This window comes from Rattus norvegicus, chromosome 2 (assembly GCF_036323735.1).
Source record: "Rattus norvegicus strain BN/NHsdMcwi chromosome 2, GRCr8, whole genome shotgun sequence".
Taxonomy (NCBI): domain Eukaryota; kingdom Metazoa; phylum Chordata; class Mammalia; order Rodentia; family Muridae; genus Rattus; species Rattus norvegicus.
The window spans coordinates 190576361-190604329 of NC_086020.1; the positions used below are offsets into that span (position 1 = coordinate 190576361).

The 27969-nt window shown below is 47.9% G+C and overlaps 1 long non-coding RNA gene across 5 annotated transcripts in view; it reads left to right on the forward strand.

The window, feature by feature from the left end:
- LOC120100896 (uncharacterized) overlaps positions 1-27969 on the forward strand; it is a 93541-nt gene that overhangs the window by 15014 nt on the left and 50558 nt on the right. For 4 of the 5 annotated variants that reach the window (XR_010064361.1, XR_010064359.1, XR_010064362.1 and 1 more), the window contains exon 2: positions 14628-27889. This is a non-coding gene — a long non-coding RNA (uncharacterized LOC120100896). The remainder of the gene's footprint in view (positions 1-14627; positions 27890-27969) is intronic. The other variant, XR_005501153.2, reaches the window with a different exon arrangement.

Genomic DNA, 27969 nt, shown 5'->3' on the forward strand with positions numbered 1-27969 from the left:
ACATGTTCCTCTACAAAGGTAAACCAGCCCTCCACAGAGGCACCAGGCCTCACAGCTGGACTGGCCGTAGGCTTTCAAGGGACAGCAGACTAAAGTGCTACATCTGAGGCCCTCACAGGCCCAGGGCATATCTTCCCTCTTCCCACTTGTTTTATTTTGACTAGAACTATCCAAAGATCCTCTCACATCAAGCATGAGGTCCTTAAAGCAAAAGAAATACTGTGGTACTAGTGCCAGTAAGCTGTCAAGGCCTGTCGCCCAACCCAAGAGCTTTGTTTTGTCTGACTGAGTCTGAAGTAATCACAGGCCTGGTGTTTTTAGACTGTACAGAGCAAATTTTGTAACCTTTTTGACTAAATTAGCTCAGGAGGGGTGATGTTTCTTGTGGCCTGTTACCCTGGGGTGCAGGCTTCCTGTTACAGGATTTAGAAACCTCTCTGAACCTTCTAGCAGCACACAGCTACGTAAACAAGGCCGAGGTCACACCCCTCCCTCCTTCATTTTTCTTCTTGTTTTTTATTAGTTCTTTGAAATTTTCATACAGTTTATGTTGATCAGGCTCATCCCTCTCGCCCAGCCCCTCCCAGATCCACATACCTTCCGTCCCCACGTCACTGGGAGGTAGAGCTGGGGCTGGGATGGCGTGCACAACTGAAAGCCACAGAGTCAGGGAATGACTTATTCTGTGTATGTGTGACAACAGGAGACACTCTGACTCTTGTTCTGAGTCTGGGCAGAGGCACTCTGTGACGAGAAGGCTAGATTCTGCATGAAAATGCTGTGTATGCTCTCAGACCGTAGGCTTTTAGACGCTTGCGCATTACTCTATGAACCAGAATTCAGCTGTGGCATCTCCATGGTAGTCAGATACCTGGGCTTTCTGAGAGGCGGTGCAAGCTGGCTGTTGTGCAAATTTTATGTAGGTTAATAATGGAAGATGGCTGCTTTATGCTCAACAACTCTAGAGTTCACTAAGCAGAATTAATCTTCAAGGATTAGGGTTACTTTCAGATCCTCTAAAACAGTCGCCCTTAATAACAGTAAAGGTTATTATGTTATCAGACGTCCCTTTAGAATAGGTGTTTCTTACAACTGGAATTCAGGGTCACCAGGTGTCTACCTAACTGCAAATGGCAACATTTAAGAGGCCAGACAGTGGTGGTGTGCAAGTCAGGAGGCAGGGGCAGGTGGATCTCTGAGTTTGAGGCTAGTCTGGTCTATGCAGTGAATTACAGGGCAGTCAGGGATACCCAGAGAAACCCTTTCTCCAAAATAACAACAACAACAACAACAACAGCAGCAGCAGCAGCAGCAGCAGCAGCAAAAAAAAAAAAAAAAAAAAAAAAACTATATATAGAATTAAAGGAAGGAAGGGAGGAAGAAAGGGAAAGGAAAAGTAAAGAGAAGAGAAAAAAGATTTATGAATTGTGGCCCCACTGTTAACCAGCTGGAGGATGTATGGATCTGGAGATACTGGGCTTCAGGGCTGTGGGTCCCATTTTGGTTCTTAGATTTGTTTTGTGACATTGGGTGTAGTGGTTTAAACATGCTTGGCCCTGGGAATGAGCTGCACTATTAGGAGGTGTGTCTTGTTGGAGTAGGTGTGGCCTTATTGGAGCAAGTGTGCCACTGTAGAGGTAGGCTTTGAGACCCTTCTCCTAGCTGCCTTCTGAATAAGATACAGAACTCTCGCTCCTCTTGCGCCACGCCTGCCTGAATGCTGCCGTGCTTCCTGCCATGATGATAATGAACTAAACCTCTGAACTGTAAGCCAGCCCCAATTAAATGTTGCCCTTTATAAGAGTCGCCTTGGTCATCATGTCTCTTCGAAGCAATGGAAACCCTAGCTGAGACATTGGGCAAGCCGCTTCTGTTCTCTGATCTTGAGCTTTGGTGTTCCCATTCACACAGCATAGCATTCAAAACCCTTTGAAACATGGTCCTTCTCCAGCCTTTATGTCCAGGTGGAGGGTTAAACTTCGTGGTTCCCTGAAGTGACACTTGGTCCCACTTCCAGTTGAACAGACTAGTGGGCAGTTAGAACCCATCTTGTTGCCAATGACCCAAAATAAAATCCAGTTTTATTTGTCTTGCACTGAGCTAATTCCCCAGGGCAACCATCCAAGCACAGTGGGGTTGGTGGTGATGGAGAAAGTCCAAGATGAGGATGTAGTTTCCAGAATCAAGAACATTAGTGATGTTTTCCTGATGCCAGGACAGTGAATGGCAGAGTGGACAGCTCTGAGGACACCCACTTGTGTGGTTACAGACTGCCCAGCCTGGCTGGCCTGCATCTTTTGCCACTGTGTTGACAGATTCCAAAATTACCTGGCATCATAAGGAAGACACATGGCTATAAGGGGTAGACCAGCAGCCTGGATCCATTCCACTACCATGTTCCTGCTCTCCAGCATACATTCACTTCTAGGAGATCAGTGCTGGCCTCTTAGTGGCCACTGTAGGCACGTGTCAATACCAGCCAGAGAGTGAGTGGGTCCCCCTCATACCATACAGACGTGAGAACCTAAATCAAGGGTTCGATTTGCTTGGTCAACATATTCATCTCTCCGCTTATTCCCTTCAGGCTGGATCTGGCCATAAACTCGGGGAATGTAAGGGGTTGTGTATGATATCCTCAGTAGTAACTGGCAATTACTGAGTACACGTTGTGCCCTGGAGGGAATACTAAGGCCTACTTCCTGGAAGTGAGATCAGCGGTTGCATATAGTAAGAATAAATCAGAGCCACACGTCAAGGAAGCCCAGGAATCAGGATTCGAGCTCAGGCCACCTGGCTCTACTTCTGGCCTCAAAAGAAGAAACACACTTTCACATGGTCAGAGGCCCCTCCAGACACCCCAGGGCCTCTGAGGCACAGTCCCTTCTACGTCTGTCCCAGGAGCTTAATATCAAGACCAAGAGTAGCCGGTCTCTTCTTTGAGAAGTGTTTGCTACAGATGCCATGTGACCCATTCTATTCCTCTCAGTCCTGAAGGGAGTCATGGCCAGGGCTCCCACTAGTCTAGAACCAGCTCTGGAAATTGTCCGAGGATTGTTAATAACCTCATTTCCGGACCCCATGTCACATACCCGAAATTAGAATCCTCAGCAGCTAGAGAGATTCTTGGATAGCCTCTGGCAAAGGATGTACCATTTAGCTGCCACAGATCTGATAAGAGAAGAATCAGACTTTACGGAGCCTACGTGAGTTAAGAAATGGGTTCTAGAACCAGGCAGCCTTTCAGACTAGCATGACTGCCCCATCGCAAGACCAGTTAGGTTTCATTTATAATCAGAGAAGAGGGAGTGACATCTGAAAATCATCCCATTGGATACGATCAGAATTTGCCTTGTGCGACACTGTTTGATCTGTTGGCAGTCTGTGATTGGCTGAAAATCAACTACTATGATTGGCTAAGAGTCTGTTGCCTGGTTACAAAGATAAGCTGGTGGCTTTAGGTTACAGGTTGTTTATACAACAGACTAGAATACAGTCCACAGAGTAGGGAGACTGCTTTGGGTCAAACTTTATCACTCAGTGATGGAGGTTTGTTTTGGTCAGCTTAGTTCTACTTTTCATGCTCTCTGTGCATGGGTCCCTCCATAGAAAGAGTCATAACCACTTTATCCATCTCGCCACCTTATGGTGAGGGCAAAGCACAGCAAGATACATGACACCTTTTCAGGAGCTTAAAGAACTACTTACCCTTTACTCAACTGCCAAATAAGAACTTTGTGCAGATTCTCACGTGTTCAGACGCCCAGGCAAGTTGAAGAATGGCCTACAATCCCATTTGTTCAGAAACGACAGAGCCTGGGTTTATTCTCGGCTCATTGTGAGTCAGAACTGACGACTCCCTTTCCAAGTTCTGGCGTCACACAAGTACACTGTAATGATGACCTGGTACCCACAGTGAGATGAGCCCACATTCTAAAACTCACCACAACACAGACCTCCTGGCAGAGGCCTGAGAAATGCTGTCTGTGTGTGAGAGGCTGAAGATTACCTCCTGCAATGGCAGCCACCACCAGAGAATTCAATGTCCTGCTTGCCTGTGGGTGTCACACCAAGGTGACTAGAATCTCCAGCCAAACGTGAGGCCAACTGAGCAGTGTCGTCAGTGGCCCATGTTTCCTGGGGTCAGAGCAGCAGGACCTCATACCAAGTTTATCACCTTAACTTACAAAGACTTGACCCATCCCCACCCTCCAGCCACATGGGAAAGAAAGGCAGGCTTCAACTGCCCCAGCCCCATATCAAGAAGTGAGCAAACATCATGAGAGCCCAGACATGGGTATCTAAAGAGGCAGCTCATATTCCCAGAACCATCATTGTGTAATCGAGCTCTTGTGCCCAGATCTCCATGAGTGAGTTGTTCTATTTTCCAATTTGCTTAACATTAGCATTTTATTAATAATCTCAATTGTAAGGCAGCTGCTGCCAGCTGCCTGAAGACTGTATTCTGAGCACTAAGTTCTGCCTTCTACCAGCACTGTTCCAGGGAACGAGCAGAACATCTTGTTAATCATCTGTGGTAACAAGGGAACTGAAATAAAGAAATATTAAGAGGTAGGCTAAGGTCAGTATTTTAGCCAGTGTTCTGTTGCTGTGAACAGACGCCATGACCAAGGCAACTCTTAGAAAAGAAAGCATTGAATTGCGGCTGGCTTACAGTCTCAGAGGTTAGTCCATGGTCATCATGGTGGGAAGCGTAGTAACGTGCAGGCAGACATGGTGCTGAAGAGAGTTCTATATCCAAATCCAAAGGCAGCAGGAAGAAACCTCCCAGTGATACACTTTCTCCAACAGGGACACACCTCCATATCCCTCTCAAGTAGTGCCTCTCTCTGATGACCAAGCATTCAAATATATGAGTCTTTGGGGTTGGGGATCATTCTTATTCAAACCACCACAGTCAGCAAGCTAGGAGATAACAAAACTGGTCAAGGATTCGGGGCTATTGGAGAGTAAGTCCATTCTATGCTGATATGGCTACTGTTTTGCACTCCTGGCCTGATGATTGCCCATGTCCCAGATTCAACCTTGGCCCCAGAGTCTTGACATCCTCTTGTCTTTGAGAGAGCATAGTACTAGCCCAGGTTCTCCAGGGAAAAGAAGCAATAGGACGTAGTGTATACATTTATTATAGAAGTTGCTTACCTGACTATGGAGGCTAAGATATTCCTATGATATCCTGCCTGAGGGAACCAGGAAAGCCAATCGTTTGATTCAGAATGAGTCAGATGTCTGAGGATCAGGGCTGCTGTTGGTTTGTTAAGTCCCTGAATCCAAACTCCCAAGATGTGGAGGTCAGATGTCTGAGGCCAGAAGACATAACGTCTTCAGTCTGTCCCAGGAGTGGATGTCTGCCCACACTACTAAGAATGATCCTCTAGATAATTAAAATGCTAATATCCTCTGGATGACCCTCACAGACCTGTGTTACTAGTTACCTTGCATCCCTCAGCCCAGTTAGGTTGCCATATAAAATTTGCCATCACAAGTGGAGACCAAGCCTCCACATAGTCCTTGACTTGATTCCTTCTCACAGCAAGTCCCACTGGTTCTCCTGAACTCTGAACCTCCCCTTTGTCACCATCCTGCCCGATGCACACGATACCACCTTAGCTAAGCCTGGAGTATTTCCCTAGGCCTCCTGACCTGTGCCCTAGTTTCCAGACTTCTCAGAGTTCACTCTGCCTTATTGTCAGTTGCCAGAATTCTCCTTCCTCGGTGAAAGAACCCAAAAGCTTCTAAATTATAGTGTAAGAACTGGGCTTCAGGGCTGGGGAGATCACTCAGTGGGTCAAACATTTGCTGCACACACGTGAGGTCTTGAGTTAACCCTTGTGAAGCTGGGGTGGCAGCACATCCATAATTCTAGTGCTGCTGTAGTGAAGTGGTAGGCAGGGACAGGAGCATCCGCTGAGGCTAGCATGGCCTGCGCACCCACGAGCAGCAACGTCCTGTCTGAATCAAGGTAGAGAGCAGAATAGGATACCTCAGGATATCTTCTGACCTCAGCACATACGTGGGAACTGTGTGCACCTGTACACACACACATACAACACACACAACACACAACACATACAACACATTGAACACAACACACACAACACACACAACACAGACAACACACATACACATACACACATACATACACATACATACACACACATACACAACACACAACACAGACAACACACATATACACAACACAACACACACAACACAACACACACAACACACAACACAACACACAACACAACACACATACACACAACACACACAACACAATACACACAACACACATACACACACATACACATACACACATACACACACACATACACACACAACACACAACACAGACAACACACATACACACAACACACGCAACACAACACACACAATACAACACACACACAACACAACACAACACAGACAACACACATACACACAACACACACAACACAACACAGACAACACACACAATACAACACACACACAACACAACACAGACAACACACACAACACACACACAACACAACACACATGCACACAACACAACACAATATACACAACACAACATACACAGTACATACACCACAACACACAACACACACATACATACACACGCACACACAACACACCCAACACAACATACACAACACACACACAACACAACACAGACAACACACACCACACACACACACACACACACACACACACACACACACACACACACCCCAGAATGAGGTTTTCAGGTTCATTCAAAGCTCCCTACTCTGATGCCCATCCTCTGGCCTGGTCTTGCTATACCTCCTTCCATCTAGCCATGCCAGCATGGCTTTGGTGACTCTCGTATACGTAATGATTTCTCACTTTCAATTAGCCCGGTTTTCTTTACTATGATAAAATAACCCCCATTTGGATACTTATGAAGAAAAGAGGTTTGCTTAACTTACTGTTTGGGAGGCTGAAGGTCTGAACAGTGCGGTTCAGGCTCTGGCAGGGACCGCTTTGGCCACATGACCTCATGGTGGATGGCACAGGAATGGCAGACAAGCATTAGCAACAAGAGTCTCATGACACAACTGGAGAGGGGAAGGAGGAGGCCTTGTGACTTCCCATTAGACTCCACCCAGCCCTTAAAGGTCCTAGCATCTCCCAATACCACTGTATGGGGGACTAAACACATGAATCCACATATGAATTCACCTCGAAGCACACTTCTTCACATGAACATGTAAACTGCTCACTCAGACACGTGGCATTCACCAAACAGCTCTATTTATGAAGCACTATTTCAGGAGCTTTGGAAACGAAGCACCCAGTTCTTACTATATGAATCTTGTTGATTAACTGGTATCTTTGAGAAACTAAAAGCTAGGGTGATGGAGTTGAGTAGACCAGGAGAAATGAAACTTGAGGAGTTAGAGAAGCCAGCAGCCTGCATGATGCAGGCAGGAGCTTTCAAGCCACGGAGAGGGTGCTATGAGCCTGGTTCAGACAGAAACCCTGGTGAGGTTTTGAGCAGTGCCACGACCTGGTTTCACAGATGCTGCTGCTGCTGCTCTTGAGCCCATCCTGCCTCCTAGACTGCATTCTCCTCTCCCACCTCTCTCTTTTCTGTGTCTGTGGAAGCTGCACCACAGAGAGAGAACACTGTTCATTGGATGCTAGTGTGATGACACACTCTATGGAGGAGTTGTGTAGAGACGACACCTGGGAAACAGAGCCAGTCAGGCCACGGGCCAGGATGCCATTTGTCATGGACTGTGAGAACCCTGAAGGAGAGAGTAAGGGAAGAACACTGAGGAGGACCCGGATGATTGCATGGGTACCCGAGTGGCAGGTAGAAGAAATCCTTTTCCCCGGAGGTAACTGACAAGGCATGCACAAGGGACAACTGTTGAACAACAATTGAAGCAAAGTAGGTCAGAGCTGAGAACCCCCATGGGAGATGATGGAAAGTGATACCACAAAGCTTCAGACGCCACAAGCAAGGAGAAGAAACAAAACAGGAAAGATGACAGAGAGATGGATGGGGCAACTTTGAAAAAAGCAAATGAGAGAAACTGAGTCACAAGAAGGGCGAAGACAAATAGAAAGCGAGAAATGGAGGGTACTGACATGTAAGCCGGGGAACAAATCCCTGTGGACTGATTGGTGAGGAACCAAGAGGCCATTCACGAGTCCTATCGGGGCAGCCTGAGGTTACTCCTCAGACATAGCCTGCATCCCACACAGCTGATGAACATACCTGGGTCCAGTGGGGACACAGAAACGAAGTGCACACTTGCCAGGAGGTAGTGACTGCAGGTATTGTTGGCTCTGGAACTGATTCTCAAAGGACGGTGACAGTTACTCAGAGCCACTATACTGAACCAAGATGCACTCACAAGTCCTCAGTGCAGGAGAGCCTGCAAGCATGGGGTGGTAAATTACAGGATGGCGACCACAGAACGCCACAGGAAAACTTCTTCTTGGGCCAGGAGTGAGGTTGTGAATGGTTCCCTGGATGGGAGGGATGCTGAAGGATGCCAAAGCCAAGATGGTGTGGAAAGAAAATGGAGAGGAGGCGGAATAAATGCCTGGAATCCCCGAGGAGGCTGGCTGGCAAAGAGAAGGGGGCTGTGCAACCAGATGTTTGCTTTGCTTCCTGGCTGGAAATCACTTCCAGTGGAAACTTGCTCTGCCCAGTGAGGTCGGAATCCATCCACAGACTCCCTTCCAAACAGCAAAATGGCGGTGCTTACCGCAGGCCCTCCCCGACCACTGTGGAGGGATGCTACGCTGGAGGGCAGAAGGATAACTTCATCCTTGGCCCTTGCTTGTTGGGCCCCCTCTTAGGCAAACCTCTCCAAGTTGGACAGGTTATAGTGACAAACCATTTGCTCCCTAGGTTTATGGACCTGGCTCTGGAGAGAAGCCCCACGGGAGGGCAAGTTCAGCCAACCGGAGGCTGAAATATGTTTCCCTTGGTCTACAGGGGGAGCTGATGTTGGCCTGCTTCCTGTTATCCACGCAGTGGTACAGGAAAAGCACACAGGCCAGGAACCAATGCAAAGGATTGCTTGGCCTTTCTCAATGTGACAATCCAGGAATCCAGGCCAAGAGCAAAGAAAGAACCCTTGGGATAGGACAACCAGTGAGGAGACCCCTGTGAGGCTGCCAGATCTCTCCAGGATCCTACCAAGTGTTAAAAAAAAAAAAAAAGCAACAGTTTACGGAAGTAAAGCTGGAGGGCTACTCTGTGTGTGTGTGTGTGTGTGTGTGTGTGTGTGTGTGTGTGTGTGTGTGTGTACCTGAGAGACAGAGACAGAGTCTTTCTTCATCATATACTCTGCGTACGTCAGTTTCACAGTGGTAAATAGTAACTCCAAATCTCAGTGGCTCATACAACTTAAGCACATTTCTCACGGACATCCATGTCGGAGGCTGCCAGTGGTGGTTCTTGCAGTCCTACCCCATGACTCCTTCCCTTCCTGCTGTGCAGGCTGCAGGAGCCACCACAACTGGGATCTGGCCATTCTCGTGGTAGGAGGAAATGCAAGCATGTCAGTGTTGAAGCCTCGGCTGAGATCTAGAATACACCTTGTCCCATGACATCCCTGCAGGTGAAGCCTGTCAAGTGGTCAAGTCCAAGGTCAATGGCGAAGATATGCTCTCGCAGGTGAAAAGCAGACTGAACAGTAACTGCGACTGGGAATGTACATGGCCCTTGTCTGCAGATCTCCCTACAGCCAGTCAGTCTCAGCTGTGCGAGCTCACATTATTCTCATAGCAGACCCAGAGAAACAATACTCATATCAATAGTAGTGACTATCTATTGGCTCCTTCCTTTGAGTCTGGTGTCTTTCTGGGAGGCATTTATCCATAGCAACCCTGTGGATCCCATTTTACAAATGAGAAAACTGAGAGCAATGCCTTACCCAGCACCACTCAGCTGTTCATTGCCAGTGCTGGCATTGGAACTCTTAACTCTCAGCCCCAGTGCTACCCTGCCTTTCCTAGGTGGGACCCTGGCCTGGGTAGGTCATTGGCAGATGTGCAAACAATGCTCAGAATCGCTTTCGTGACATGAGGATTAGTGCCCTTGCTGTACACGGAGCTGGGTAGAGTGAGAATCAGAGATCGTGTTATGTTTCTCTTTCTCCTCAGAGGCAGCTCAGGGCTCGGAGGCCATCCTGAGGTCAGAGACTCAGTCCTGGTCCTGCCACTGCAACTTGAAGCAAATCCCTCAGTCTCTGAGTGTTGCTTTCCCTGACTACAGCAGCAAGTCCCAGGAACTTCCCACCCCGAGTCCACCACATGACAGGTTTCACTTATCAGATCCTGCCATCCAAATCCTGCCTGAGTCCTGATCAAATATGTCTCACTGGCTCCCCCAGCCCCCTCTTCATCTGGGTCTCTCCCACTGTTCCCTCAGGTGCACCCCACACAGAACCCAGTGGCTTTGTGCTCTCCCACAGACACGCACATTTACTTTCATGTTGTAGAAATTATTTAATCTCAATCAGGGGCTTTTACCATGAGAATTCAGTTTCTGGATAAAAGACACACAACTTTTATTATTATAATAAGCCTTAATCAGTACTAGAGCTGGGCGGATGTCTACCCTCTAAGCTATTAGAATCTATTTCCCCCATTAATAACTCTGAATTATCATTTTCCATGTTCTGTCTGGGCTGCTCTTAACTCCAATTGGCCAGCCCTCATGGCCATGCTCTCATGACTCACCTGACGATAACTTGTGGGGCAAGGTCACATAGGGTCACTTAGGTCTACGTGTAGCTTTGTGTAGATTCTCTCATCCTTGGGGCAAACCAGACCTTAGAGGCCAGTATCTAGCATTGCAATACATAGCAAAATACCAGACTCCAACATTTGCACACAATCCTACCTGCAGACACGTGTATGTATACACATACCTGTGAACATCCGTGCTAATGCAGACATGCTCATGAGCATGCCTTCATATACATTCAAACACATTATCATGCATGTACACATATGTACATATACAATGCACATAAATAAACTTATATACAACATATATATACACACACTTATATAAACATAAACCCAGTATATATGCACACATACCCATGTGCACACAAAATGCATATTCACATACACTTAATGTGCAGCTGTTGGATTAGGGTGTCACTTGTAGGATGTATAATGCTATCCCTCCAACTCACTCCTCCCCTGGGAGCTCAGTGTCCTATAAAAGCAGGACCTTGTTCACTCAGCTGTGGAGCACCAGCAGAATAGTGACCCCAACCCCATTTTGCTAGTGAAGAAATTGAGACCCAGAGCACACTAACAGCTGACACACTTACAACACACCACCACACGGGGCCTTTAAGATCTCTGTATACATTAACCCATTTAATAAAGTATCCAGCAAGGTGCCTGTTACTATCTTTTAGTTCCAAAACAAAAACCAAAAAACAAAAACAAAAAAAAAACAAAAAGAAAAAAGAAAAAAAGGAAGCTTAGGCTAAGAGGGCTGTCTGGCTAGTAGCCACTCAGCGGTGCTACAGTCAGGTTCCCTCAAACTGGGTTGTAGTGGTCTTCCTCATTAACCTGCCCTACTTCCCAGTCCTCAAGGGTATGCATGCGACTTAGCAACAGAAAAAGGGAGTTCCATTCCAGATCTCTAGACCTGGCTGTCTGCTGGCTGAGTGTCATGTGATCCAACCATGTGATAGGCGGGAGGGGTCCAGGTAGGGAACAGCTAAGAGGTACAGAGGAAACTCCAGTCTCTCGTGGCTCCTGCACACAGCTCCTGAGAGACTGGCCCCACATCTCAGAAGTGAGAGCGGGCCGGATGCCTGGCTCCATGGGTGGGTTTGCTCACACTCCCCTGGCCGTGTTCTCCTGGACTTCTCTAAGTTTAATTCTAGCCGGAATGACTGGAAATACCAAGTATTTCACTAGGATTAGTGACTGGCCAAGGCAGCCAGCTGCCTCGACCACAAGCAGGTACCTTGGGTCTCAGTTCTTTAATCTCAAGGATATCCTCAATGAGTCAGGTCCGGTGCCTCCCACACCCAGGAGGGAAGACCAACCTCCAGGCTTCCAGCTCTCTGCTCAGTGTGGTAGGGCAGGCAGAATGGTCTCAGCCCAGCCCAGTGGCCCATTTTCCTAATCCACCCATGGCTGAGGCTCAGTTTATTCTGCCATCACTAAACCGCCACAGTACAAGGTGCACCATGGAAGGGAAAGGTCCAGGAGCTGTAGACTATACAGGCTCAACACCCCGGAGAAATGGTCATGCTGTGCAGTGGTTAGGGACATAGCTCCTAGTCACTCCACACTTGACAACTCACTGGCCTTATCCACAGCCCATGACTTCCTCATAACCCACTTGCCATCTCTGAAATAAGGACGAGAAGGCCACAACCCGAAAGTCCCTCCACAGAACTCCATCATGGAGGCGGGATGAAGACAGAGCCAGTCATCATTTCAAAACACAGCATACCACTGAGACAAGCCCCAAATACGGACGAGGAATTTCAGTAAAACATTAGGCTTGCCATACCTGACAAGCTCTTCAACAGTTTTTTGGGGAAACAACCCAAAGTATGCCCATTCCCCTGTCCTATAGAGAGAGCCATTTCCCCTCCTTGACATGGGCTCAAGCATCACAAGAAGCTCGTCCAAGTACATCAGAGAGGATTTGAAGGAACAGGCTCCCAAGCATCCGTCTGATACTTCTGCCCCATCCCAGGCTGGCTCCATTTCCTTGGCCCCGATTTCTCTGCTGTGTTCTCACCCATCAATTCTCATGCTCCAGGGCCCTCTGGGGGTCAGGGTGGGAGTGATGGTTGGGATGTGGTGAGGGTCCTGCTCTCCCTCTCTTGACCACAGTGAGCAAGGATAGCTGCTACCCATCTTCCCCCTGACTGTCGCTAAAGGCTTGCTAGACACAGACAAAGGTCCTCAAGCATCAGCTGCTCCTGGCACTTCACCTCTTCACTTCTATGGCCAAGAATGGTCCTTAGCACCTCACACTCCCAGGATGCCCTAGGAGGGATGGACCAGAGAAGGGAGGGAACTGTGAGACAAAAAATGTGGAAAGGTTTAGTAGAACCTGGAACTCTGGTGCGTGTTCACTGACGGAGTTAAAGCTTCACAGAGTTGGAGAAGTGTTGATTACATCCTCCTTTGAAATGAACATCCCACTCTCCTGGGGCCCCTCCAGTAAGCCAGCAAGGATTAGTAGCTGGAGCTCTGAATTGATTATGCTCCTCCAGTTCCCTTCCCCAAGCCCCGCAGAAGCTATTCCCTGGGTTTGAAACAGCTGCCAACTTTACTAAGCACCATAAGTGTACTTCTATTCATTCTTCAGAACTCATCCTCAATGTCACCTCTTCCAGGAAGCTTTCTAGGACACTCCTCATACTTAATCATGCGGTGTCCTCTGCATTTTTGCACGTCTGGGTGCTGTGTCTTGTTGGCTCATATATTATTTCCTGCACAGAGCAAGAACTGTGGCTGGTCTATCGACACTTCTTGAGCCCCTGTTGTAGAGCTTGGCACAGACAATGTAACATTAACAACAGAGCAATAGCAGTAACATTAACGTCTTTCAGTTAATCCTCCCACTGTAATCTTGAACAGCAAGTGGGAAATCAGACCACAGATGTGGTAGACTAGACCTCTAAGATGGATATGAAGACAAGGGCCAGTGTCGCCCACCCTCATAGAGGTCCAAAGACACACTCGGGAAGAGACAGACTCAAAGAGACACAGGGCCTGTGTCTGTGAGAGAAAACACAGGGAAAGAGAGGCAGGAAGCAGAATTTCAGGATGCTGGTTGTCTGGGACTCCTGGTGTGACGATCATCCTGACAGAGAGGATATCAGAAGATCTGAGGCACCGGCCCTATGGACAACCGGAGGCAGAGTGTGACAGGGCTTGAGGGTGGCAGTATTAAGGTGATGCCATGGGTAGGAGGCTACACTTTTCCCACTCTATCCCCACCCCCGGGAGAACAACCCTACAAGGCAGCTATGCAGCTAGAACTTTCACAGGACTGTCTTCCAAGGACACCCCAGACAAGATGCAGGCCTAGCTCCTTCAAGGTCCTCCTGCTTGTGCAGCTCCCCTAGGCGGGCGGCAGTCTGCTCAGTCCTGCCTTCTGTCTGGGCTTCCCGACCCACACTGCGCAACTGACTACCTCCTGCTTCCTCCCATCACGGGTCCACCCTTCAGCATCCTGTCTGACCATGGTTGCATGGTTGCATGCCTCACACCCAAGGTGCCTGGCCTGCAGACTGTCCCTCCTTGAGCTTTACCCAGGACTCGCCAGACAGTCTCTGCTTAGAAGTGAATCAGGGCCTACTGAACACCCTTCTGAAGGAGGCAGCTGTGGGGATTCAGGACGGAGGTTGATGAACAAGACCATCAGCTTCCCCTGCACTCTGGTGGACCCCATTACCCTGTAGAGCTCGCTCTTGTGCTCGCACTCCCCGCCCCCAGTAGTAGACAGTGGTTTTTCCTCCTCTCCAACCTCACTGCTCCCCTCCACTGCCCCTGAGGTAAAGGGAGGCACCTGTGGATCCTACATACTCCCACAACTCAATCATTCTCTCTCTGCTTCTTTCTAGAGCTTCATAGCTGAGCACCAGGATATCATGGAGACCAAGACATCCCTCCTCTGTGGTGGTGGTGGAAAGGGCTGGGGACAGCAATGAAACCTAACAGAAGGACCCAGAGAGAGCCCACCCTGTGGAACTTCTTGGGGTGATGGACGTGTTGAGTATCTTGACTGTGGTAGCGATTCGGTGATAGACAGCATGTGTCCGTCCAGACTCACTGAAATGTACACCCTTTAAAGAAACGACAAGTCTTGGGCTGTGCACATGGCTTAGTTGGTAGAATGCTTGCTTCGAATGACACAAAGGCCTGTATTTGACCCCCAGCTCTACAGAAAACCTAACGGCAGACCGTGGAAACAGAGCCAGGAGGCTCCTAAGTTCAAGGTTATTCTAGGCCAGTGGTTCTCAACCTTCCTAATGTTTGACCCTTTAATACAGTTCCTCATGTTATAGTGACTCCCAACCGTAAAGCTATGTCATTGCTACTTCATAATTTTAATTTTGCTGCTGTTATGAATCCTAATGTAAATATCTGATATGTAACTCCCAAGGGGCCGTGACCCACAGGTTGAGAACTGTTATTTTAGGCTATATACTGATTCCAGAGCCAACTGGATGCCATATGAGGCCCCGCCTCAAAACACTTGGCAAGCTTTATGTTTGTAATTCTTCAGTGTGGAGCCTGATGCCTCCTGCCTCATGCAGGTCAGGCAAGCTTTCCACCACTGGTCTAGATCCCCAACCCTCTTTTTATCTTTCATTAGAGACAGAGTCTCACTGAGTTACCCAGGATGCCTTGAACTCCTTCTGTGCTCAGGCAGGCCTTGAACTTGTGATTCTTCTGCATCTGCCTGCAAAGGAACTGAAATGTCTGCCCTTAACAGGCCATGTAAAAACTGGGGACCTTTACTATATAAATAACATCTTGATAAATCATGAAATTGTGTGGTCCACTCAGGAAGCAGATGTAAACTGGGGAGCCCTAAACAAACAAGCACTGTAAGAAATACTTCCAAGAACAAGAATTTGACACTGGTGAGGGGGAGCCCAGGGAAGTAGGCAGTAACAAACCAGAAGGAACTGGGAGATTATTCTAGAGGGTAAGAGCAGCAGCTGCCAAGGTTCCTGTGGAGCAGTAGCAGGATTCATGGTGTAGCTGGAGCATTGTCAGCAGAGGTATATGAGTGTGGCTGGGTGGAGAGAGTACAGTGAGGCAGAGCTGGGAGAGGCTAGACCAGCCCCTGCCTCGGCCTCATTTTAGAACGTGAGGAAGAGAGTTGGGGGCCACTAAACAGAGGGTTGAGTTCCCAAGAGGTTCTGCCTCCGGGTCACTTGGTGCTTGGCTCCAGATGGCCCTGGATTCTCCTCGCCTCTCTCTGTTCAGGTCCTGAGAGGTTGGTAATACGCACAGGAGCCTCAGGCCTGCACAGGAACTCACTTAGGTACACACACGCTCCTTCCCCTGTGTATCATGTAAATGAATGGTACTTGTCCTGCTTAGAGACTTTTCCTGCAAATTCCACTCACCCAGAAAATTCCAGTTACTGGAAACAAGGTATAATTCCACATAGGAAGTTTTGTCTGTCTCTCTTACTGAGCCCTCCCAAGCCTGGCCGGCTCCACTTGGGCTGAGCTCAGTAGGAAGCTGCTGATCCCTTAAAGGGCTAGTACTCAGAAATTACCATCTGACAGCATCCCATCGCATCTCTGTGACACTGGAGTTCCCAGGATCCCTGTGACTACAGTAACCATTGGGCACCCACTGGACTCCCAGCAACTGGAAAATAGGGAGCTAAAGGGAAGTGAGTGAACTCCACTCACAACCTCAGACTCATCCCAGAATTCCAGATCCATTGGCTATGGGGAAAGCCTTAGAGGCCTTTCCCTGCCTTATCTGTCACCCTTTAAGATGCCATCTTAGGAAGGGGATGCAGGCTAAATATAACCTCAGTTTTCTAACATAATAATTTGGTAGAACTGCTTTATAGAATCCTGGGAACCAGGGCCAGCATCAATCTGTCCCGGGGAGCTGGATCACCCCAGCAGCCTTGCCTGGGCTGATGTACTTGTATTCTGGTCACCTGTGAACTCTGCAACAGCTTCTCTCTGTAGCAGTCCAGCCGATTTATTGGTGTCACCACCACCTTCTGGGATGCTGAGGCTTAGGAAGCCATAGAGGGTGACAGGGGATGGTGATATATCAGGCTTCTGGAGTCAGTAAGCCAAGGTTACAGAAACATGGCTATTACTAGACAAATGGCATTCTTTGTGAACAGTATTTCCTTGGGTGAGAGCAAAACCATCAATTGGTCCTATCCATTCTTGTTTGACATCTGTCCTTCTTCAGCAAGACCTCATCCTTCCTACCCAAGGCTCTTAGACAAGTCACCACCTCCACCAACCTTCCCTCATTGTACGTCCCCTTTAGAGAGCTTGGAGGCTGTCTACCAGCATGGGATGGGGAATACACAGGACACTGGTATTGCCAAGAAGGGGATGGACATGAGGACATGCCAGGGTAGGGTCTGGCTCAGGAGGTGGCTTAGACAAAGGGGTAAAGAGGGACACAGTTCCCAGTTGACTGAGGGGTGAGGGTTGCTCAAATAGATGGGCCTAGCCTGCCGTCACACTGTTCTCACAGAGGGTAGTCTAGGTGAGGTAAGGAGTGATCCCTAGCCACAAGGTCACTGACCATTTGGAAGCCAGAAGGGCTCCAAGCTAGGTGATTGTTAACTGACCAGGGCAGCCATCATCTGGAAGTTCTGAAAACTGCTGTGTGGACTTCCTGTTTGTATTGTTGTCTGTATTGTATTGTCTTCTTCTTTCCCTGTGTCTGGCCTTCTCTCCCATCTCCGCTCTATACCACCCACCCCCAACTAACTGAAATGGAAGCTGTCACCTGAGCTCTAGCCTCAGAGACGCTCCCCTGGTATAGGACTGCCTTCCATTCCCAGGATCTTTCTTGGGTGTATAGTACCCACGAGCTGGGATACTAGCTGCCATGGATCATCCCGGAAGTCTCCTTCTTTGGGGTTCCAGTGGCCTCACTTTGGGTCAAAGGATCAAGAGCTTTCCATGCATACCTGCATGGCTCTCACGGGCTTTCCTTGAGAAGGGTTGTTGAGTCTACATCATGGTGAGTAACCTTTGTGTCCCTTTATTCAACAAATATTGATTGAACTCCTTTGCTGCTTTTGCCTTTGTGAGAGAATGGCTTCCTATGTACTTTCCAGCCAGAAAACAAACCTTTCCCACAGACATTGTCATCCTGGTCCCTGAGACCTTCCTTGTAGTTGGGTTTATAGGTATGAGGAACGATCTGGATAAGGTGTCATGGCCACACACACAGAGACACACACACGGGTAGTGGAGATCGGATGTGGAAGCTGGGGCTTCAAGGATACAAAAGTGAATGGCCTGTGTGGGAATAAATAGACCTGACAAGGAAGGCCCAACTCAGTGACCCTACTAATCACACCCTCTGCTTCAGGTGGATCCCATCAATCCTGTGACACTCGAGCCAGCAGAACCATCACCTTCCTGTCCTCACAGGTTTCACAGCCTTGTTTTCTAGGCTGGTTCTCAAGAGCAAGTGGCATCAACTCAGATCTGGCCTTGGTCAGGCACAGCTGCTTTGCAGGGAGTCTTCTGGCCCTATATTGTGGCATTAGAACACCCAATTCTTCCCCATGTGATTCATCCCTGCACCCCCACCTATCGACCCTGCACAATTAGGTGTTTTAGTGTTTGGGCTTTGCACATGCAGTTTTATAATTTCAGAGAGTCGGTGATTAGTCTGAGGTCCTTTGACATTGAACGTAGCATTGGATGTCATGTATACTTTTTGGGGTCATTGCCAGGTTTCCTGTCTCCCATGTAAGGGTGCCAGTCCCACTTTAGAGCTGGTTCAGGCCTCCTAGTGAACTAGGAGCCAGGGGCGGACACAGTCAGATGTCTTGTGAATCTGGCCTTTCTGGGCACTGGGATTTGTTCTCTCATTCCAAGCATGTGAGTGTCGACCTTCATTCCAGCATTTCTCAGGAATTTGCTGATGCAGGGATCTTGGTTGCTGAAACCTGCTTCCTGCTCTCCTCAAGCCTGACCAAGAGCTTGTGTGGGCAAAGAGATCTACCCAGGCTGCCTCTACTTCTCCATGCGTGCTAGGCTTGGCATCTCAATATCCCCAGTGTGCCTTCACATATGCCCCCTCTCTCCTGTGAAGACAGACCGGATCAGCTGGCATGCGACAGAATCCTCCACTGCCTCCTGCTCCTTCACCTTCTCCCCAGAAAGCAGCTGGTGCTAAGGAACGTCCGTGCTAATGTGCTCTAGAGCCCTCCGACATCTGGGATGGAGAGTCAGGGCCAGGACCATGTTGGGTGCTGAACTTGAAGCTGTCCTGCTAGTTCAAAGACTGTTGAGACCCCAATACAGGAGTTACAGAAAGGACTGCAGGAGCTGAAGGGGTTTGCAACCCCATAGGAAGAACAACATTATCAACCAACCAGACTCCCCGGAGCTCCCAGGAACTAAACCACCAAACAAAGAGTACACAGGGAGGGACACATGGCTCCAGCCGTATAGGTAGCAGAGGATGGGCCTTGTGGGGCATCAATAGGAAGAGAAGCCCTTGGTCCTGTGAAGGCTCAATTCCCCAGGCTGGTGAGGTGGGAGTGGGTGGGTGGGAAGGGGAGGATCCTCAAAGAAGCAGGGGGTGGGGGGTTGGAGAGGGGGAACTAGGAAAGGGAATAACATTTGAAATGTAAATACATAAAATATCCAAAAAATAGTAAACTATCAAGAAAACAAAGTATTATAAGAAATAATAAAGAATAATATTAAGAAAGTTAAGAAATAGAGTGTAATATGACATTGCTGTTAGATTCTAGATGGTTCTAACCTTCCTAATGCTATTAAATGACCATTTAATAAAGTTCATCATATTGTGGTGAACAGTAAAATTATTTTCATTGCCGCATCATAACTGTAATTTTGTTATGGTTGTGAATTGTAATGTAAATATCTGTGTTTTGAGATGGTTTTAGGCGATCCTGTGAAAGCATCATTAAATCCCCAAAGGCATTCCGACCCACAGGTTGAGAACCACTGAATAGTCACTGGACTATTTAGAACTCTAATGAAGGCTATTAGAAGTGTTTCAGGTCTAGACCATTTCAGCTGTATCAAACAGAAAAACCTCTTCTGTGTATCTAAGGACTGCCAAGTCCTAGAATGCTTGGACAAAGCTTATGAAGCTTCATTTAGTGGGGGAAAATAATTCAACTTTTTAACTTTCTCAACTGTGCTTTCTGTCCTTGTAATTACTTGATTCATTTTCCTGAAGCTAATATCCTATTTCAGTAATGAAGTCAATTTCTAAATTCCTCTCAAAAAAAGAAAAAAGAACTAATGTTTAACTATACAAATGTGTCAGGTTTGAAAATCTGTATATTATAATCTACATGTATCTTATAATAAATGAATTTCTGCTTTGGGCAAAATTTACCTACATCTTGCAAAACTGTGTATTTGGAGGTGTTAAACATAATATTATATTAAAAAAATAAAATTTGTCAACGACAAAAAATCCTCCTTTAACTTTAAAAAATAAAAAAAAAAGACTGTTGGGACTGCAGATTCAACTACCAGAAGCTATGAGAGAAGCCCAGAAGGCTATCCTAAAAGGGGTGCGGAAGTTGACTGCAATGGGTCTCCATCTGGTCAGGAGCTCACACACTGTTGCCCGTTTTTACTATCATGCCGGAGCTTCCTCTAGCTCACACCACCTTCCACTGTCTCTGCAGCAGGAAAACCCTACCATCTCCAGGTTTCTCTTCGCCCTCCCCACCCAGTTTTCAGCCGTGGCATCCGGGGTAGGTAATCAGTGTCAACTGACTGATTTGGAATCACCATGGAAACACACTTGTGGGTGTGTCTGAAGAAGGAAGCTCCACCTTGAATTGGGCAGCAGCGACCCAAGGGCTGGTGTTCCACATGCACCGGAAGTGGAGAAATGAAGAAAGTGAGCTGAGTGCAGCGATCATTCTCTCCTTCCCGATGGCAGGTGCAAGCGGAACCGTAGCTTCACACTCCTGCCGCCGCCCGCCATGCCTTCTCCGCCATGCCTTCTCCGCCATGCCTTCTCCGCCATGCCTTCTCCGCCATGCCTTCTCCGCCATGCCTTCTCCGCCATGCCTTCTCCGCCATGCCTTCTCCGCCATGCCTTCTCCGCCATGCCTTCTCCGCCATGCCTTCTCCGCCATGCCTTCTCCGCCAGGACAGAATGCACCTTCAAACTGTGAGCCAAAACAAACCGTTCCTCCCTTAAGTTGTTTTTCTCAGATATTTCATTGTAGCAACAAGACAAAAAAACGAATACAGCAACTCACTGACCTCTTTCACTGCTGGGTTTTTGCTGTCGTTGCTGTTGTTTTTGTTTTCTGTATTTTCTGGCTGATGTCCATTTCCCTAACTCTCCAAACTGGGGACTTTATTCATATGTCGGAGAATCCCTACCACGCCATGGCAATCCCTTCAGTGTTTGGCCCACACTGACTGTGCATCACTGTCTTAGTTAGGGTTGCTATTGCAGTAATCCAAAACCATGCCCAAAAGCAATTTGTGGAGAACAGGTTTATTTCACTCACAGTTCCAAACAACAGTTATCATCAAAAGCAGTGAGGGCAGGAACTCACTCAGGGCAGGAACATGGAGGTGGGGAGCTGATGCAGAGGCCATGGCGGCTCATACTCACTGGCTTGCTCCTTGTGGCTTCTTGCTCAGTTTGTCTCCCTTATAGATCCCAGAACCACCAGCCCAAGGATGACACCATTCTCAATGGGCTGGGTCCTGCCCCACTTAAAAAATGCCTTACAGGTTTGCCTACCATCCTTGCCTATGATCTCACAGAGGCATTTTCTTAACTGAGGTTCCCTCGTCTCAGATGACTTCAGCTTGCCTCAGGTTGACTTAAGGCTATCCAGCACACTCAGGTAGCTGTAGGCCTGGACAGTCAAGCTGTGAATGAGGCAATAAGACCCTGCCCTCCATCCAGAGCTTATGAGAATGAGTAATACCCTCACTAATCTTACTGTATGCGTCCCCACACCCAGCCTTTGTTCATTATCCATTTTAGAGAGAGAGAGAGACAGAGACAGAGACAGAGACAGAGACAGAGACAGAGACAGAGACAGGAACCCTTATCCCCACAGGAGGCTAGGCCAGCACTGCCTTGCACAGCACTCAGACTTGTGCTTGTTGCTGTAGCTAACACCATCCCCCACACTCCATCCAGTCTGACAGAGGCGGAAGAAAAAAGCTAGAGGTAGGGGAAGGAAGATGACAGACAGGCTGGGGCTGGTTGGGCAGGTCCCAGAGGATCTGTGTGGCCACAAAGATTCTCAGTCCTGATTGCTCTTGGCAGCCTACTGAAAAGGTACAAGGAAATGTCACACTTTCCTGAAGGTAGAGAGCATGGATGAAGCCCATCTGTTGGCTGTTTGTCACATCAGATCCTTGGTTCTCAATCTTCCCACCGCTTCGACTGGTTAACACAACCCTTTCCTCATGTTCTGGTGACCCCGACCCCTAACCACAAAGCTATGTTCATTATCACTTCATAACCGCAGTTTTGCTACTGTTAGGAATTGTAGTGGTCGCCTGGGGGTCTTGACCCATAGGTTGAGAACCACTGCACTGGCCTGTCTTGCACTTTACGGAAGCGCCCGCTGTGTGCTGTTCTGAAAAGATCTCAGCAGACACTGGAGACTGCTGACCAAGAGACTCAGAGTGAATTGAATCCTCGTCTACCATCTGCTTGCGGATCACAGGACCTCAGACAAGTTACCCAACCATTCTGTGCCTCAATGCCCTCATCCTCAATATTAAATGGGCACGCCGCTGCTGAAGTCCACACCAATAAAATGCAGAGGGTTGCGGTCGGGATTCCTTGATTAGCATATACCGTGTACCGAGCAGATAGTAAGTGCCAGTGTTAGCGCTGGCCTCAAGACAAGGACGTCCTTCACTTCCAACAGTTTTCCATCTCCTCTCAGCAGACAGCATACTGGTTGTCAGCGCACTCTCTGGTAGAAAGCCCTTAGTGACCAGCTAACCACCCAGTCCCCTACCCTGACAATGGAGGCTCCTTGGGAAGCTGCCTGGTGATCTCTGCCCAGGTCCACAGGACAGACCCACAGCCACACCTACAACCGACCCTCCTCCACGGGCATCTCCAGTTTGGCCCACTGGGCATGACAGCCCTTCTTTTCTGGAAAGCTGCTTGGCAACTCATATGTAGAACAGTACACAAGTTCTTACCCTTTGACCTAGTAATTCTGTTTCCAGGAATCTGCCCTTGAGGAACTCAGCAGAGAGGTGTGCAGAATTTTATGACTAATTTTGTCCATTGTAGCACTGTTGGTATTTTATAACAAAATAAGAAGAAAATGAGAGGTGTTAGACTCTAGGGAAATGGGGAGCCACACTTCCATGGCAGTAGATGGCTTTAATAACCCCAAAGTCTCACAGGGAATGCAGTGACAAATGGAGGTGCACCAGGCAACAAGTCACTCAGGCCTGGACCACCTCTTACTCTCATCATGGCTGGGGGCCTAATGTGAGGAATGGCAGGGCTGGAGGCTGGCAGAACACAGGCTACCCACCCTGCACTGAGCAGTAAGGCTGCTGCTGTCTTTTATTAGTTCCTAGGGGCTCCTCTGAAGTAAGGGTCAACCCACCATGTTAATGGGCAGGAACACAAAGCTTAAAGGGGTTAAAGAGCTGCCAGGGGCCTCACAAGGACTCTAGGTAGGGAACTGATTGTTTTGAATCACTCTCCTTCTCCCCGAGGCCCGTAGCTGTGTCGTATCTCATGCTCTGTTCCTTCGAGCTCCTAGTGGCTCTCAGACAACAGTGCTCATGTGTAGAATAGTACACAAGTACACTCACCTTAGCCACCCAGAGACCCATGCTGGACAGACATGATTCAGAGTTCCCAGCCTGCCAGAAACAAATTCAAATCTACACAGCGCCTCTCTGTATAGCCCCGCAAGCCATTTTGCTACTTCAGGGTTCAGCTGTTGCTTTAACATCCTCCAAGAAACAGACCAAAACCATCCTGGAGCTACAGACGAAAACTGTCCCATGTACAATGCACAGCAGCTTGGCAGGTAGTGTTTTTCAGATGAGGAAACCAAGGCTTTGAAAATATTATGAGAAATGCCTTGTTCAAGGTCCTGGGGTTAAGCAGAGGTACGGGTGGGGAACATTCATCTCTTCCAAAGTCCTGGCCCTTCTCATTTCAAAACTGCATTATGCAAGATAACTCATTGCTATAAAAATGCCCTCCCCAGGCTGGAGAGATTGCTCAGTGGTTAAGAGCACTGACTGCTCTTCCAGAGGTCCTGAGTTCAATCCCCAGCAACCACATGGTGGCTCACAACCATCTGTAATGAGATCTCATGTCCTCTTCTAGTGTGTCTGAACACAGCTACAGTGTGCTCATATAAATAAAATAAATAAATCTTAAAAAAAAAAGTCCTCCCTGCACACCTGTCCTCTCCTCTCACCTTCTTTTCTGAAATAGGATCAAACCCTGGCTGGCTGAGAACTTGTCATCCTCCTGCCTCAAACTCTTGCATGCTGGGATCAAGGTAAGTACCACCAGGCCCATCAAAAGCCATCCCTTTCTAAGGCAAGGTACAGTGACTTGGTGTGTCTGCAGGACTGTACAGTCCTCTCCACAATCTAATTTGAAAACACCTCATCACTTCACCAAGGAACTCTGTGCCCATCACAGTTATGCCTGCCCCTCCTCCAACTCCTTCTGTCCCCCTCAACCCCCCCACTTTCTGTCTCTATAGCTTTACTTAATCTGGGCACTTCCCACAAGTGGAACTATTGTATGTGCTCTTCTGAGACCGGATTCTTTCACTTAGACGGTTCTTAAGGTCTGTTCATGGTTAGCAGGAATGAACACTTCACTCCTATTACAGCTGAGTAGGACCCCAGGTGTGGTGGCTCCTCTTGTCCATCCATTACTGTCATTCAGTGGACTCGTGGGCTATATCCACCTCTTGCTCGTTATGAACCCTGTGCCTCTGAACGTCACATACAGTTCAGCGTGTGCGCTGGTGTTCATTTGAGGAGCGTTCATACAGGAACGGTTGGAGAGTAGCCTCCCTTCACTGGGCCATTTCTCAGAACCTTGGCACGTCAACATGCATCTTCCAAATGTATTTGGACAGGAAACTACTTTCCCCATGAAGTATCCAGGAAGACGTTGGAAAGTCTGATTGAATGCACCCATTTTGCACCCCCATCCTAGAAGCGCGTAAGAAGTGACCTATTGCAGGAGACCAAAGGAGCATGCGGCTGTCTGGATGGAAAGAAGCTTCATAAACAAAGGCTTTTCAAGAGTCACAAAGGCATTGGAAAAATGAATGTGGCTCCATACATAAACACCCAGATGTCTGAACCTCAAGCTACAGATGAACACAATTATGGAGCAAATGGCCGTGCTAAGATAGCCCCACTATATTTTACCCCTGACATTAAGGAGAAATCCCAAGCGATACCAACAACTGTGACCCTCAAGCCTTACCACAGAGATAGACTTCATCTAGAGCTCCTGGATCGGTGGCTCGGTGACATGGCTCAGCAGGTACATGCGTTTACTGCCAAGGCTAATGGCCTGAATTTGTTTCCCAGAACCCAGATGGTGGAAAGAGAAAACCAAGTCCACAAATTATCCCCTGACCTCCACATGCAAGTGCCTCTTTCACTCACGCGAACAAACAAATCAACGTTCAAAACATTGAAAGCTCCTGAGTGATTATACTATAAATTTAGTATTAAAAATTAGAAGTGCAGGGGTTGGGGATTTAGCTCAGTGGTAGAGCGCTTGCCTAGCAAGTGCAAGGCCCTGGGTTCGGTCCCCAGCTCCAAAAAAAAAGAAAAGAAAAAAAAATTTAGAAGTGCGTATATTATACAATTTACAGGTCATGACTTATTAAGATATAGCAGTAAGGAAAAGGCTCTGTGATCCAATAGCAAAACAAGTAAAAGCCAAACACATTTGTCAAAGAAATAGGAAAACTGGTTCAAATTTACTATGATGCAATGAAGTATAAACAATGTGTTTATCAAACACATCTATGGTTCTGTAACTTGCAGTATCTCATTTAGGCCTTTCAACTGATTCTCTGCTGTATCCGTATCCTAGAGACAGAGAAGCTGAGGCCAGGCCATGACTCCTAGCTCCCGATGCCTACGGGGGCAGAATGGCAACTGTTCCTTTGGCCTGGGAACCAGAGTTTTAATCAACACACTGAGCCTCATTTCCACAAGCTTGCCTTCCTATCCACAAAGTGAGAAAACCTTTTAAAGTACTGATTCTCTGTGCTGGGGAGGAAATGGGGACTGGGGTGCCCAGTTTTTTCCATTGTAGGCAGAACTTTCAACTGATAAAACATCTCTGGAAAACCATTTGTTAATGTGTAGCCCAAGTCTTCAAAGTGCTGACTCCTGGGGCCAGACCTCCACCTATATTCACGTGTTCTGAAGTAAAAGCCAGCAGGAAGACATAGCTTTAGCCATAAGCACCGTCTCTCAAGTCAAAAGACAACAGAAAAGTAGTTTTAGATGAATTTTCTTCTAAAGTAAACTAAAGTTCCTGTTGAGTTCTTCAAGAGAAGATACAAAGAGTTGCTTTTGCTCTTCTGTTTGCTTGTTTGAGACTGGATCACTGGTAGCCCTTCAACTCAAAGCTGAAGCTGTCCTTGAACCTCAGACCCTCTCACCTCTACCTCCCAAGGGCTAGGTTTGCAGGAATGCGCCTCCACAACCAGACACCACCTCTGACCCTCCGAATTCCTATGGGTCAAGCATTCCTCCGGCGGTGCCTGGGTCTGGTGCTGGAATTGCTACAGAATCCCCGCCAAACCTGCTTCCACTGAGCCCAGACCATCCTTTGTTCTGAGCACTACGTGGTACAAGCCACATTCCTTTGCAAGGCCAGTGATTTTCTCATATGTCAAGTCTGCTACCAAAAACTTGACAACTATTCTCTGAAAAATGTTTTCTATAGCTAATTTGGGCCTGATCCTTGCAAAGGTCAACGGGAATCTCAGCCCAAGTTCATAAGATAAGAAAAACAGGGAAGTCCAGCAGCTTGTCCAAGGTCACGGCCAAGGTGTAAATGGTTAAAGGTGAGGAACCCCAGCCTCCTCCACTTTATTTCCCTGAATAGATTCTATATCTCAGCCAAGGATAGTTAGCAAAGACAACTTCTTGCTCTGCTAGGCTTCTGTATGGCCAAAGATTGGCCACCATTTGGAACCATGTTCTACCTTGCTCTGATGGTCAAGTACAAGACTCCAGCATGCTAAGTACGTACAGGTTCAAAGCCCTGTCTCTGCCGTTGTCTTCCGATAGGGAGGACTCGATGATCTGCATTCATACTCTCACCCTTTCCCTAATTAAACATCATCTTGATAGAATCACTGTCTGGCCAGACCAGAGTGTGGGGTCCAGGTGCTGTCATTAGCATCTCTCCTTTACCTCTGCTGACACACAGAGGAAAGACTTTCAGAAAGGCAGAACACGTGGTATCAGGGCTGTGGAGTGCTGGAGTCAGTGAACTTTGGAGTTGAATCCTAGTTTCGACAGTTAGGACCTCATGATCTTGAGTAATACAGCCAGTCTCTCAAAGTTTCTGTTTCCTGTCTATAAAGGGATGATGAAAACCCTGGATCACAAAGCCAGCACCACCACGAGCCTGTGGTGCTGTCCCTGGCATAGGAAGGGCAGGTAGAGGCTGGGCAGACCCTGTCTGGTCATGTGCTCTGCACTGTGCTGGGACAGAGGAACATTCTAGAATGCTGCTCTTCAATCCATCCAAGGATGGTCCCTCGTAGTAATGGGTGCCATCCTCTGGGGAGATGTGACTTGTGACTGCCCTGAGTAATGTCCTGCAGGGTCAGAAGCCATGAGCCAACTCTGGGACCCACCCAGGGACAAGGGCAGTTCTCTGTGGGTCATGTTCACTGGAAGCTTGCTATGGATAGTGTCCCTCACGCTGACTTCCTCTTCTTTAAGAAGACCCATGGCCCCAGAGTCCTCACTGAATTCTACCTTTTCCTTCCACACAGGCAAACCCAACCTTCTCTCAGATCGAGTCAAGGAAAACGAAACCTTTACTGAAGACTAAGTCCTAAGCAACTTACATATATGCTACAGTGACAGTGTCCAGAAAAGTGTGTGCAACACAGGTAAGATCTCAACATACGCTATTTAAATGAGTGTGATGCAATTGAGTTGCCTCTCTTCCTTGGATTCTAGATGCCCCTCA